The sequence below is a fragment of the Dermacentor silvarum genome, chromosome 6 (genome assembly GCF_013339745.2).
Source record: "Dermacentor silvarum isolate Dsil-2018 chromosome 6, BIME_Dsil_1.4, whole genome shotgun sequence".
NCBI lineage: Eukaryota > Metazoa > Arthropoda > Arachnida > Ixodida > Ixodidae > Dermacentor > Dermacentor silvarum.
The window spans coordinates 102,222,488-102,236,786 of NC_051159.1; the positions used below are offsets into that span (position 1 = coordinate 102,222,488).

At 44.7% G+C, this 14,299-nt stretch overlaps 1 protein-coding gene across 1 annotated transcript in view; it reads left to right on the forward strand.

Moving 5' to 3' along the window:
- The window catches only part of LOC119455787 (ATP-binding cassette sub-family G member 1), a 79,582-nt gene that overhangs the window by 43,351 nt on the left and 21,932 nt on the right, over positions 1-14,299 (forward strand). The window lies entirely within an intron of this gene.

The following is a 14,299-nucleotide window of genomic DNA, read 5'->3' on the forward strand; positions in this document are numbered from 1 at the left end:
AAAAGCTTGCGGGGCGCGAGTTTTGCGAGAAAGTCGCACTGTGCTTTCTTGCAGCGACTGAAATAGTGCGTCGTTGTATATATTGTCTGCTTGGGCTAGTCCGCACTGCAGATTATACCTTTGCGCTGCGTGTCAAGACTGCACAAGTATGTAGCTTCTTGCGATGTCCCGCGCGCCGTTAACTTTTGACGCCGACCGTACGTACAGCAGGAGAGGGTGCTAGTTATTGTTCAACTGTCCGAAAAATATTATTGTTACAAACAACTTCCGCGGGAATCTGCGCTTTAGTGCTAACACTGCCACGCGCATGTTACTCGGTGGGTCACCGTGACGCAGAGGGAAATCTATATACATTGAGATTGAAGTGCATTTCGCGGCAGTTGCCTAATCAATTCTTGGTGTTCATGATTCCTGCTCGCTTAATTCTAACGTGGGCTGCATACAAGCCTTAGCTGAAGCAATTAAGAAACGCAGTACACTTATTACTGCGAATTTTAATAGATCGCTTAAGTTGTTTTAAATCTAGGATTGAATTTAATTATTTGTTGCACCCATTTCAATAGGCGCGCGCAGTATTACATGAAGACCCAACGCGTTGACTCAGTCACTATATGGCGCAGCGCTGCTGACCACAAGGTCGTGCGTTCGAATCCCGGCCTCGGTGGCCGCATTCCGATGAAAGTGAAATGCAAAAAGGCTCCTGCACCGTGCTTTGAGCGCACGTTAAAGAACCACAGTCGGTCAAAAATATTCAAAGACCCGACACTGCGTCATAGCACACTGCAGGAAGTTAAACCCCACGATTTAATTTAGTAGTAAGTGAGCTATTGTGGGACTTGTAGAACGTTGATTACTTAATGGCCAAAGTCTTATGTTCACGCGTCGTAGTGTTCTTGGCGTGGTTGGTCACCAAATATCCCACATGTCACTTAAGTGCGCCAAAAGTTGCCGCAAATCGAAGCTGTGGCCTTCGCAGATGAGACACAATATCTACAATTTTGTTTCATGTTTTGTAAAAATATCCGTCTCCCTGTCGGGCTGTCGTAATTACGTTCTCCTTGAACAAAAAAAAAAATGCGCTTCAAAGAGCCTTTCGAAGCAAACAGTGACTTGGAGGAAGTGCCGTATGTCACGATCGAACCGACGCCTTATGTCGGACATTCCTTCGCGCTTGCATAACAAGACGTCGCTTAGAAACGAGGAAACTAGCGAGGCGTACAACTTGGCAGCCTGAAGAAACGCCGTCAATCCTAGCGGCTAAGCATCCCCTCGCCTACCTCAGGCGCTTATTATCACTAAAAGAGAAGGAAACAGAACAACCGAAAAGGGACACCGATCCCTTAGTGCAGGAGTCGTTTCGTTAATACACATTTAGGTTACAGCGCACCCGACTGACCCTTTCGAAGGCTTTTCGCGAGCCGTTCAATTGCACAAATGTATCGCTCGCCGTCCATGTCTTTCCTTCTTTCATTTTTTTTAGCTTTCCCTCTGTGAGCATGCCCGATTCTTTGTACTGGGTCTTCCCTTAAGCATACATATTCATAGCGCGCACGCTTTGGCGGAGTCGCATTAACGTCATTTGGACGTCGAGGCTGCAGCAGCGGCGCGTCGATATTTTCTGCCCAGTCTTCCCGGTGCAGGTGCACCCGACTTGGCACGTTTCTCGAAATTGTGGCTTGCGCCCGTCTGATGACGAGAGGGCACCCGTTTTTCTCGTTCGCTCGTTCGCTTCGCGTCATTTGTCGTTGCGTATCGGAAGATGTTTTATGGAATGCTAGCAGAAAAAGACGTCACCGGTGGTGCGTAGGAGTGTAGAAAGCCGCTAACCAGGAGTGCAGGAGATACGGCGGTTTATTTTACGAAACGTAAAGGCAGGTGACGAAGTGGTGCGTATAGCGCAATCCATACGCTCGGATTCACGTCACGTTTTGACCGAGACTTAAAGAGCAGACGGCATTAGTGTTGCCCGCAAATCTATGCAACGAAGTACTTCCGTCCGGACCCATGATAACCGTCATACAACTTTGCTGGGCTATAGCTGATCCGTCCGTCGTCCGTCCGTCCGTCCGTCCGTCCGTCCGTCTCGTCCGTCGTCGTCCGTCCGTCTGTCCGTCTGTCGTCCGTCTGTCTGTCGTCTGTCTGTCCGTCTGTCTGTCCTGTCTGTCTGTCTGTCTGTCTGTCTGTCTGTCTGTCTGTCTGTCGGTCTGTCTGTCTGTCTGTCTGTCTGTCTGTCCTGTCTGTCTGTCGTCTGTCTGTCTGTCTGTCTGTCTGTCTGTCTGTCTGTCTGTCTGTCTGTCTGTCTGTCTGTCTGTCTGTCTGTCTGTCTGTCTGTCTGTCTGTCTGTCTGTCTGTCTGTCTGTCTGTCTGTCTGTCTGTCTGTCTGTCTGTCTGTCTGTCTGTCTGTCTGTCTGGTCTGTCTGTCTGTCTGTCTGTCTGTCTGTCTGTCTGTCTGGCTGGCTGTCCTGTCTGTCGTCTGTCTGTCTGTCTGTCTGTCTGTCTGTCCTGTCTGTCTGTCTGTCTGTCTGTCTGTCTGTCTGTCTGTCTGTCTGTCTGTCGTCTGTCTGGCTGTGCCGTCTGTCTGGTCTGTCTGTTGTCTGTCGTCTGTCTGTCTGTCCTGTCCTGTCTGTCTGTCCTGTCTGTGCTGTCTGTGTCTGTGTCTGTGTCTGTCTGTGTCTGTGTCTGGTGTCTGTGTCTGTGTCTGTGTCTGTGTCTGTGTCTGTGTCTGTGTCTGTGTCTGTGTCTGTGTCTGTGTCTGTGTCTGTCTGTGTCTGTCTGTGTCTGTCCGTCCGTCCGTTTTTTACCATTTTTTGTTTTGCTTGTCCAAGATGTCTTGAATCTCTGAAAATGCGTCTGAATCCTATATCTGCCTGTCCATATCAGGTCTGTCCTGTCTGTCCAGCTTTCAGGCTTCGATCCCTGAAAGTTGTCTGTCATTCGTGACCGCATTTGGCATTCCTAGATCTTTGTTCTTCTGGGAATGCCCTATATGCTCCTGTATCGCATTAAACATTTTAGCTAAAACGCGTGAGTCACAACACTCACGTCACAACACTTTCTGCTGTGAACTCATTTCCCCATAAAGGTGCTGTTTGTGCTTTGTAATGTTCCTGTAGCACCACTGATGAAAATCGATTCACATAAAAGTTGATTAGTTATATCCCGTACTGACAAAAGTCAGTACAGAATGTCATTACAATATTTGTTGTTGTGCATTTGGAGATCATACTGCTGCAGGACGCCAACTTATTATTGTTAACCAAAAGGACCAGCTGCTGTAGCAGTGCTTAAAACAGCAGCTCACTTCGCATTCCTTTGTAATATGTCGCCAATATACATAGTTCTAAGGGCGTAATGCCACTTGTTTACTCTCGATATATGCAGCAGTGCTAATCGCATAGAAGAAACTGTCCCTTGTATTGTATTCAGGACATGAATCATAATTTGAGGCTGCGTACAACCTTAACTCCTTCCCTTCAATAATATAACTGAGACAATCCACTCAGCGTTTCTTGTTGTGCAGCATGTATTGAGCAGCGAACCCTTGTTGGTGCTGAGGTATCAATCAAGGAAAATTGAGACAAACATGATTTCCAACCAGGAAAATTGCGTTCTCTATTTGGAGGCGCCGTCAAACTTTAAGTGGCTGTCGCAAATAATTAACGTATAGATATACTTTAGGAAATCTGTGCGCTGTCATAAAGGCAATATTTTAGATATGGATGCTGAAATTTATGTTTACATTTTCCGTCTAGCATGTACTTGGCCTGTAGCGTCTGTATGGTTTTCCCATGCCACCTCATAACTTTGGAATGACAGTCACTAATTGCGTTACCCTTTTCCTTGTCTTCTTCGGCTTCTAAATAAATGGTTTTAAAATTGCAAATAAATTGTCCGAAGTTCAAGCGTAATGTATGCCCCCAACCGTTGCTATTTGAAAATAGTGAGCACAACAGCTTCTTCGTAGACAACTGATATGTGCTAGTATGACTTCAGTGACTGCGGATGGCTTAGAGAAGTACTCGATAAATACTTTCAGTTCCCATTGCTTTAAACCTCGCATGGAAACATCTTAAAACCGAGGGTACAGAACACTTTCGACCAACAGAACACTGCCATACATCAGAAAAAAAAGCGCTGTCACAACGAAGAGCACGACTCTAGCTTTCGCCATGTGTTGAGCGAAAAGAATAGCGGGCACAGCCGCACGTTCGCCGCGTCGCTATCAGTGTGACGTAAAAGCGTAAAATTGATTTAATATATAAGCAATAAAGAAAGGAGATTTTAGTATTACTGTTTGATAGAATTTAGTATTATTGACCCGAATAACTTTCCTATACACTAATACGTTTCCCATTACTAATACGTTAATTATTGTCTTTATACTTTTCATTGTCATCCTTCGCTGCGAGCCGGCATAAAAAAAGTGGAAGTGCTGTATAGCTCACCTAATGTTGCCACTGCCACCAATTATTTCGAATGAAAGGGTTAAATATGATAACTATTTAACTACTCACAAGGCTGACATAAAATCAGGTGGGATTCCAACCCACGCATTCCACATAGGGAGGCGGAGACTACCGCTGCACTAAAGAAAAGGGCAAGATAGCGGTTCCTTGGCAGATAATTAGTCATGCTGTCGCAGATGTTCCATAATCTTGGTAACACTGTGCTCAATCTGGGCTTCTTAAGATGTATTTTCGTTGTCATTTTAGGCTAAATATGCGCGGAACTCGCCTATAAGACATTACCGGAATCTGCCGGTCGCTTCTAAAGACACCTTCCTTTTGCAAAACTTCGGAGAACCACCGCCTTGACAATGGTAGTCGAAGAGATGTACGGCATCATAAATCACTCGAATACCTGCTTCAAGATGCAACTGCAAGATCTGGGATTGCCTGTTGGCTCAGTAGTGTTCAAGCTGCTTGCGTAAAACTGCCGCCATTCTTTTTTTGCACTCGTGAGACTCCAACATGTCTGATACCAGTTCGCTTGTAGCTCTAGCTACTGCAACATACCACCAATCGCCACGTTTCTTTTTTGTCTTGTTTATTTCTAATGCTACATTTAAATACACTTGCGTCGATCCAAGTGGAGGCCACGCTTTCTTGAAAAGGCGTAAATGGTCGCCATACGAAGCACGTAATTAGGCGGCAACCATCAATTTCTGTTCGTGTCGTCGTCCAACTTGTCTGCCGTCACAAGCAGGCGAACCGGGATCCAAATTTTTTACTCCGGACGTCTGGCGATCACCGCCGCATGAATCTCGTCACTTGGACGCCTTTAATTCGCTCTATGTACTCCAGGCTTAATCTGCTTCTCTAGCTTGATGTCATACCTACAAATAATTTTTCAGAAGCCATTGCTGCTCAACGTATAAGAAGACGCGAGCAGCGCACTGAGCAGTCCTTAATTGATCACCTGCAAGAACTTGCCTGAACAAGCTTTTCTATTTCGTTTTGCTTTGAATCAAAGCTTTGGGGCGGCATCATGAAAGAACACCTGTTGACCAAGATATTATTTGCAGCAACGACTGTGGTCACGTCGTCTTGCTGCAGTCGGAACGGGAACCACGCTTGCACACTGTTGGGTCTTCTGAAGGCATCGTGTTGCTACATATAACACCGAAATAATAGCAAAATGAACTGATTGCATGCCAGTCCAATAGGAATACAGCCCGCACCAGGCCAGAGTATACGCGAGCTTCTAGTTTTGTTTCGCGGGTCGCACAAGAACGCATAGGCCAGTGTCCTCAAACCCGCGTGATATGGCAAGTCGTGCGTCCATGCTGTCGTCCTTAACCATTGCGTCTTTAGAAACACGCCATTTCTGTCGATCGTTTATCCGTTCTCTTGGAACGTACTGCACCTTTAGGGTGATTGTCGAAATGCGAGCGCTGCAACTGTGATGCCAATTTCGACCACTTGCAGCTGTGGTCGAAGTAACATAACTGCAACCTCGTTCGAAGGGATAAAAAAGAACACTTTTAAAGGTGTACCGACACCCCATATGTGAATTCACTGTCGTGACTGAGGGTGCGAAAAGTTCAATAGCTGGTAAACAGTCATCATCATCATCATCATCATCATCATCAGGCTATATTTTATGTCCACTGCAGGACGAAGGCCTCTCCCTGCGATCTCAAATTACCCCTGTCTTGCGCTAGCGTATTCCAACTTGCGCCTGCAAATTTCCTAACTTCATCATCCCATCTGGTTTTCTGCCGACCTCGACTGCGCTTCCCTTCTCTTGGTATCCGTTCTGTAACCCTTATGGTCCACCGGTTATCCATCCTACGCATTACATGGCCTGCCCAGCTCCATTTCTTCCGCTTAATGTCAACTAGAATATCGGATATCCCCGTTTGTTCTCCGATCCACACGCTCTCTTAATGTCTCTTAACGTTAGTCCTAAGATTTTTCGTTCCATCGCTCTTTGTGCGGTCCTTAACATGTTCTCGAGCTTCTTTGTTAACCTCCATGTTTCTGCCCCATATGTTAGCACCGGTAGAATGCAATGGTTGTGCACTTTTCTTTTCAACGACAGTGGTAAGCTCCCAGTCAGGATTTGGCAATGCCTGCCGTATGCACTCCAACCCAATTTTATTCTTCTGTAAATTTCTTTCTTATGATCAGGGTCGCTTGTGAGTAATTGACCTAGATAAACGTACTCTTTACAGACTTGAGGCTGACTGGCGATCCTGAATTCTCGTTCCCTTGCCAGGCTATTGAACATTATCTTTGTCTTCTGCGTATTCATCTTCAACCCAATTCTTACACTTTCTCGATTAAGGTCCTCAATCATTTGCTGTAATTCGTGTCCATTGTTGCTGAATAGGACAATGTCATCTGCAAACCGAAGGTTGCTGAGATATTCGTCGTTGATCCTCACTTCTTAGCCTTCCCAGTCTAAGAGCTTGAATACTTCTTTCTAAGCATGCAGTGAATAGCATTGGAGAGATTGTGTCTCCTTGCCTGACCCCTTTCTTGATAGGTAACTTTCTACTTTTCTTGTGGAGAACCAAGGTAGCTGTGGAATCCTTGTAGATATTTGCTAGGATATTCACGTATGCCTCCTGTCCTCCTTGATTACGCAATGTCTCTATGACTGCTGGTATCTCTACTGAATCAAATGCCTTTTCATAATCTATGAAAGCCATATAGAGAGTTGATTGTACTCCGCAGATTTCTATATTACCTGATTGATGACATGGATATGATACATCTCTCCCTTTACATTCCTAGAATCGATGCCGTAGTTGCCAAATGCTTGCTCACCAACCGGTCTTTTCCACACTTTTGCATTGAAGTCACCCATGACTAGAGTATACTGAGTTTGCACCTAATTCTCATTGCTAATTCAACATCTTCATAAAATTGTTCTATTTCTTCATCATCGTGACAAGAGATTGGGGTGTAGGCTTGTAGTACCTTCATTTTGTACCTCCTATTCAGCTTTATTACGTCGACTGCTACCCTCTCATTAATGCTGTAGAATTCATCAATGTTGCCCGCAATGTTGTTATGGACTTGAAATCCTACCCCGGATTCTCTCTTATCTGGAAGACCTGTGTAGCAGAGGACGAGGCCGTTAGTCAGAACTGTGCAAGCCTCACCAGTACTTCTAACCTCACTAAGGCCAATAATATCCCAGGCAATGCCTGGTAAACAGTAAGTGGATCAAATTCAGTTTTTTCGCTTCGCACCGTACCAAAGGCCTCAAAATGTGGAAGATCCGTGATGAGAATATATGTAGTACAGAATTTTACAATGAACACATTCCCCATCATTCATATATATGTACTTTGTTCAAGCTTGTAAATATGTTACTAATGATGGTTTCCTTGAATGTGCTTTTTAATTTCATGCCATGAAGTTCAAACCGGGTCGTCATATTTGTCGTGCTGTGTGTTTCCGTTCTTGATTGTTTCGTTTTCTTTGATGGTAAAGCGGTTACTTGCTAGAGAGGTCCACGACCAAAGGTTGGTGTTGCGTTGTCACGTCTATGTTTGCGACGATCTTGCAATCCTCGGCTTCTGCGGAATCTTCTTTCCGGTATAGAAAAAAGGAAATCGGTTTGTTTTTGCCTGCGCTCTTGTAAGTTATTAGGTGCTATGGCCTCTTTGGTGGAGAATGATTGATGCAAACATGAGCGAAAAGCAACTGAAGGAGTCCAGTAGTTTGCTCCCTTTCTGCCCTTCTTACACCTTGTTTCCACAAATCACAGCCATAGCGCTTTCTTTTATGACTCAATGTGTCCGTCTTTAGAGCATGCTTATGGAACTGGCACCACGCAAGAAGTGCTTCTCAATTGTTGACGAGCAGCTGCCCGGGTTGTTCGCGACACAACGCTCACGTGAGCCCGATTTGGAACGTGTCCACTGGCTAGCACGGCTCGTCTGCGAAGCTACGTGGTTAGGCTATCCTAGTCTGCGCAGCAAGGTCTCCGGGGACGTTTCCTTCTTTCCGCCCTACAAGCTGCAATTAGCGCGTTCGCTTCGCTGCGCCCAACGCTCGTTACACGTGCCAACATGACACTTGTTTCTACCCACCGACGCACACGTCGGTAGGCTCACGCTGTTTAGAAAGGAATGGCGGGTCATTTATTCTTCTTGTCAAAGCAGGGGGGCTGGAAAGGTTGGAGTGGCCACTCCGTAATATTTGGACTTACGCACTTCGCGAATAATGTTGGAAAGCGTTGTAATTGAAATATTGCCTTTACCTCTGCCTAGAGCAACAGTGCCTTATCATTTTCCAATCTAAAGCGGGATGCAGTTTTGGCTTCGTGGTGTTCAGTACGCATACTCGTCAGCGACTTTTGTTAAAGCAACGAGAATGGTACAAAGAACAGTAAACCTTCTCTTCTAAAGGAGTCTGGGCTCAAGTTGCAGTTTTCCTCATTTCAAGTCTCCTGGATCATATTTTCCTCGAAGAGCGTCTCATGTTTCCCGCACATTTTTATGAAGCACTTGTTTGTTAAATAAGGTGGAGTAAATCTATGAAAAAGGGTCTTGAGAGATTTGCCTTGCCGATAACTTTTCAATACAAGAGAAACGGATAAACGTTTTCTAACTTAACTCTTAAATTAGCAGGCAAAGAACTTGACAGTGTGATTTCAGATGACTTTGACATTTTTTATCAATAATCAGTGTCATTGCTTCCCTCCCGAATGTTTTTGTCTAAGGTGGTCTACTCCAGTTAACATCAACACTTAGGAAGCTTTTGTTTTATGGGAACTTGCTTAATTTTTCTTCCTTAGTCTAATTGTAGCGTCGTGGTAGCCTTATTTGCTCATTTCTTTACCAGAAACAATCATATTCTTTAGGCTTTATTATAGATACAGAGAGATAATTAAAGCCGATGAATATTCGTCAGAGAAATAGCACGACGTAGCCCGAGAATGCGTCATGATGAAGGCGACCAAAGATAGATAATAAGCTCCAGAACGAAGCGCATAAATTTAACAGTTAGATTGATTAGAGCTCTACGTTGGGAGAAACTGTTGGTAGAGGCTTTACATGTGGTTAACGAAAATCTAAGAGAAAATTAAGTTGACTTGTATCAGTGAATTACCCTTATACAAAACGACAGAGCTACTCTTACGGTGATACCGTCACCGCAAGAGTAACTCTAAGGTATAGGAGCTTGATAAGTTAGAATGGACGCAGATACAAAAGACGGGTGGCCATGCCTCCTTGAAGTTCCCGCTTCAGCTCACCATGACGTCATGGATTTCGACGGCATGTGCTCCGGCCTAGTGAATTTTTTTTTATCTGTGGAGATGGACGACATTAAATTTTAAAGTAGATAAGGTTTCGAACTTAGCAATTTTCTAAGATATTTATGTGCGCCACAAGGGCTGAAATTCAAGAGGAACTTCGCGACATCACACTCTCATGCGGGCGCTTTGTGGTTTCGGCGCGAAATGAAAGCGCTGGAAATTTGATCTCAATTTTCTCATTTGATACTTAGCCTGCTACCCAGAAACAAACGCGAATATAGTTTTCAAACAATGTTTTATAAATCTATGAACTATTTTGGTGTTTCTCTTTCGTCTCCCTTTAATATGTTAGCGACTTGAGAAATTCCTCAACCAGCGTGTTCCCGTGTCAAACGTTCACTTTCAGTTGCCAGTTAGCTTGTCATATTGGACAAGCACAGGCACAACGCGTCGTAATCGCAGCAACGATATCACAGCACTCGAAGGAGGCAAGTTCCAGAAGAACAGGAACACCAGCACAAAACAGCGAGAATGTGAGTGGTACACAAGTCGAGAGACCGTTCGTTACTGCTCGCAAAAATCTACGTATCGCACTGCGAAATTATAATCAACGCATCCGTTGTATCGCACACTTTAGCCACAGTCTTGAAATTGCGCTGTTCGAATATGCATTGTACTATCCACGTTTTCTTTATCGTTTTTTGTTGCATATATTAGCACATTGCGAAACTTTTGCTGTCCCTTCTGTTGCAGAGGGACTTAAGTAGGGCATCGCAAGCGTGCCTAAGTACACACTGTGTTAATCTGAGAGCGGCATTTAATATGCGATTAAACGCTTTCTGGCCGTACGTTTGCTCCCATTCAAAGGAAAAGCCGTGCCTCTTCCAACGGAAACGTTTTTTTTCTAACGCTGTTCACGTAATTAGCCTTTGGCGCTACGTTAACATTAAGTGAAGTTATGTCGCCTTAAAGATAACATCGCGCTCGTGGAAGCTAATTATGCTTAACGTTTCTCACTACGTCTCATCCGCCCACTCGATAAGAATCATCGTGAACATGTTTGACGTAATTCAGGCGCCTAATGACGTCACATAGAAAGCCGCCTCGCCCAGACGCCTTACGACCTTCAATGCGATCATTTGCGGACGCCGAGCAACCCCACCCGGAGACGGGCCTTCGTACCAGAGTCCTCACTTTATTGTAATAACGCTTTGCGTCACACTTTATTTGAGTGTACCTACATATAAAGGGGGGCCCTGATCATGAGAAGGAAATTTAGGGAAGAATAAAAATGGGATGGAGTGCATACGGCAGGCATTTCCAAATCCTGACTGCGAGCTTACCACTGTCGTTGAAAAGAAAAGTGTACAATAATTGCACTCTACCGATGCTAACATATGGGGCAGAAACGTGGAGGCTAACAAGGAAGCTCGAGAACAAGTTGAGGACCCCACAAAGAGCGATGGAACAAAAAAATGTTAGGCCTAACGTTAATTAAGAGACGGGAAGAGAGCGGTGTGAATCAGAGAGCAAACGGGCATAGCGGTTATTCTAGTTGAAATTAAGAGAAACAAATCGAGCGGGGAAGGCCATTTAATGCGTAAGGTAGATAACCGGTGGACCATTATAGTTACAGAATGGGTGCCGAGAGAAGAGAAACGCAGTCGAGGATTGCAGAAAACTAGGTGGGGTGATGAAATTAGGAAATTTGCTTGTGGAAATTGGAATCAGCTAGCGCAAGACAGTAATTGGAGATCGCAGGGAGAGGCCTTCCTCCTGCAGTGGGCATAAAAATAGGCTGCTGCTGATGATGATGATGATGATGATGATGATGACGACGACGATGACGACGACATGTAAAAGAAGCCGACAGCATTTATAGGCGGTGACTGTTGCCTATAAATGCTTCTCCTTTATGGGATGGGAGATGCGGCACAATACACGATAGCACTTCGGGTTCGCATCAAACTAGTAGAGCTGGCAAATGCCCGAGTTTCACACATACACGCACATGTTTCAGAGAAGCTCGCAAACGGTTTGTATTTATTTGTGACAAGCGCGTGGCTAGTGCCTTCAGGCACGTATAGCACAGGTCCTTCGGGCATTCATATTTCAAATTATGGGAAGTTTATCGGCCATGTCCGCAAAATGCGTGTGGACAATTACCATGGTGTGTCTAGAGCCAACAGCAGGTTTGTGGACATTCTGTGAAACATAACTTTATGCATGACCAGATAGATGTCCATGAACGTACGGTTGAGTCAGATTGTATGTACCGACGCTTCCGATCAACAATTCAAGTCAACGCTTGTCCTTCAGGAATTTTTCTAACCCGTCGTTACTTTCTGCATTCTTAAATTAATGTATACAGAGTGAATTGCATTCGCTCCCATCAGACACAAGCACACTAACAAACGCACTTCCCCGGCCACGGTAGCTTAGTGTCTACGGCGTTGTACTGCCCATCACCGCCGCGGGCATTCCGATGGGGTTCGAATGCGAAAACGTTCGTGTACCGGGCATTGCATGCGCGTTGAAGAGCCCAAGGTGGTCAAAATTAATCGGGATCCTCTCACTACGGAGTTCCCTTTATCAGATCGTATTTTGGCACATAAAGCCCCAGAATTTGATTGAATTTATTTAAACGTACTCCACCGAAAAGTGTAGGAGTTCCAGCAAAAATTAACTGAGCTTCAATGTTGGACAGGCCGATATTTCCACATAAAAGCGTCACCCTAGGTGCACTGATTTTTTTTTTTATCATGGCTGAAGTTGGCGCCAAATTTTATTCTGCCATATGAAGTATTCAGGTGTCAAAAACACGAGGAAAGAAAACAAATTCTGCAGCAATTTTCCTGCCAGTTCATCTCTGAGGTATCAATGATTTCCCCTCCTCTAGAGGACAAGTACCTCGCATACAGCCGACGACGATAGGGGGTACCGACACCCATATGTACGCAGGAGGTTTCTTGGCAAAGCGAAACAGTACTTTGCGTACGTTCTAACAGAGACAGAAACACATAACGAGTATAGCAGTCCACGACGCACATCTAGCTCAAACAAAGTGGACTCGGTGCGCTTGCACCTACGCGAAGCTCGCGTGGAAGGTCCCTGATGACTCTGAAAGCGAGACGCAGTGATGGAAAAGAAGGCGGTGCATCCCACAGGAGATGCGGCTATCAAAGAAACGAAGCTAACGTCGGAAGAAGGTACGTGAGCGAGAGAGGCGGTGTAGAAGAAAGAAAAAGAAACGACAACAAACATTACGAACATGGTCGTTATACGTGGCTCATCAACGGTATGTCGGTGTCCTCTCCGGTTGTGTCCTTCGTGCGTTGTCCTTCGCTTCGCGAAGGTGGAACTTTGTGTCTTTGCAGAGCAAAAGAAGAAGAAAAATGTGAAAGAACTGTGTGTTTCAGAGAAGGAAAATCGCAGTATATATATTTTTTTCTCACGCTATCTTGGTGTTGTTAGAGAACGAAGGTGCAGATTTCGATGGCTTCATACCCACGTTGAACCCACTTCTGTGGTTTTCAACAAACTAAGGAAAGAACGTGTGCATTACAAAACACCACTTCTGTCCTTAATGCCTCAACGTCATTAGATACATTGCAAGAGTGATAGCAAGAAACAAACAACATCTGGTAGAACCAGTCCCACTGCACAGTAGATGGTTTTTGCGCCATAGAGTATTCACAGAAGTCCTCGTCTTTCTATGCGGCCTACAGGCAATATGAGCAGTCTTTTGCCTCCAAAGATGACTTTGACTGAGCTATTTGTTTGCTTATCCTGAGCTCAGACTCGCTTTGTAAAGAAGCGAATCGGCATTAGGACCAACGACTTATGGCAAATATTACTGCTGCGTTAAATATGTTAGGCGCCCGTATCTACAAACAAATCAAAATCGGCAGGGATCAGCAGGGACCTCGTCAGCTTGTAAAAGCAAAGTTATACTCTACGGCGTAAACCATTATATGCAATGCCACCCCGCTCACGCATCCTGCCGCACCACCATTGGTCACTGAAACAACTGAGCATGCAAATCGAGAGACGTCTTCAAACCTTGTCATACAAGTAAACATTCAATGACGCGGTGGCGGAATGATAAGCGTAGATCTTCGGCTCGTACTATGTCGCCGGTATGAAACAAGGACACGAGAAAAGAAGCTAGAGAGGCGCATTTCTCTTTTCACCTCGCCACTATGCGTGACATTGGTGGGATTCAGCCACATGCGGTAGTAATACGGCCAAGGTGTATTTTTCATCCCCTTACGCTACCATCATGCATCCAAACTCCAATCAACTAGGCCAAAACGTCTTATACTTCTTTCTGTTCGCATTTCATTCCGGTGATAAATCACGCAAAAATTACCCGTAATCATTACTTTCAATAATTTTATTATTATTATTATTATTATTATTATTATTATTATTATTATTATTATTATTATTATTATTATTATTATTATTATTATTATTATTGCATGGAAACATAAAAATCCCAGCAGAATAGAGACCTTAAAGGCTACTATCTGTCTCCTCACACTGGCACCACGCTCACTGTCTTGACGAGAACAAATGA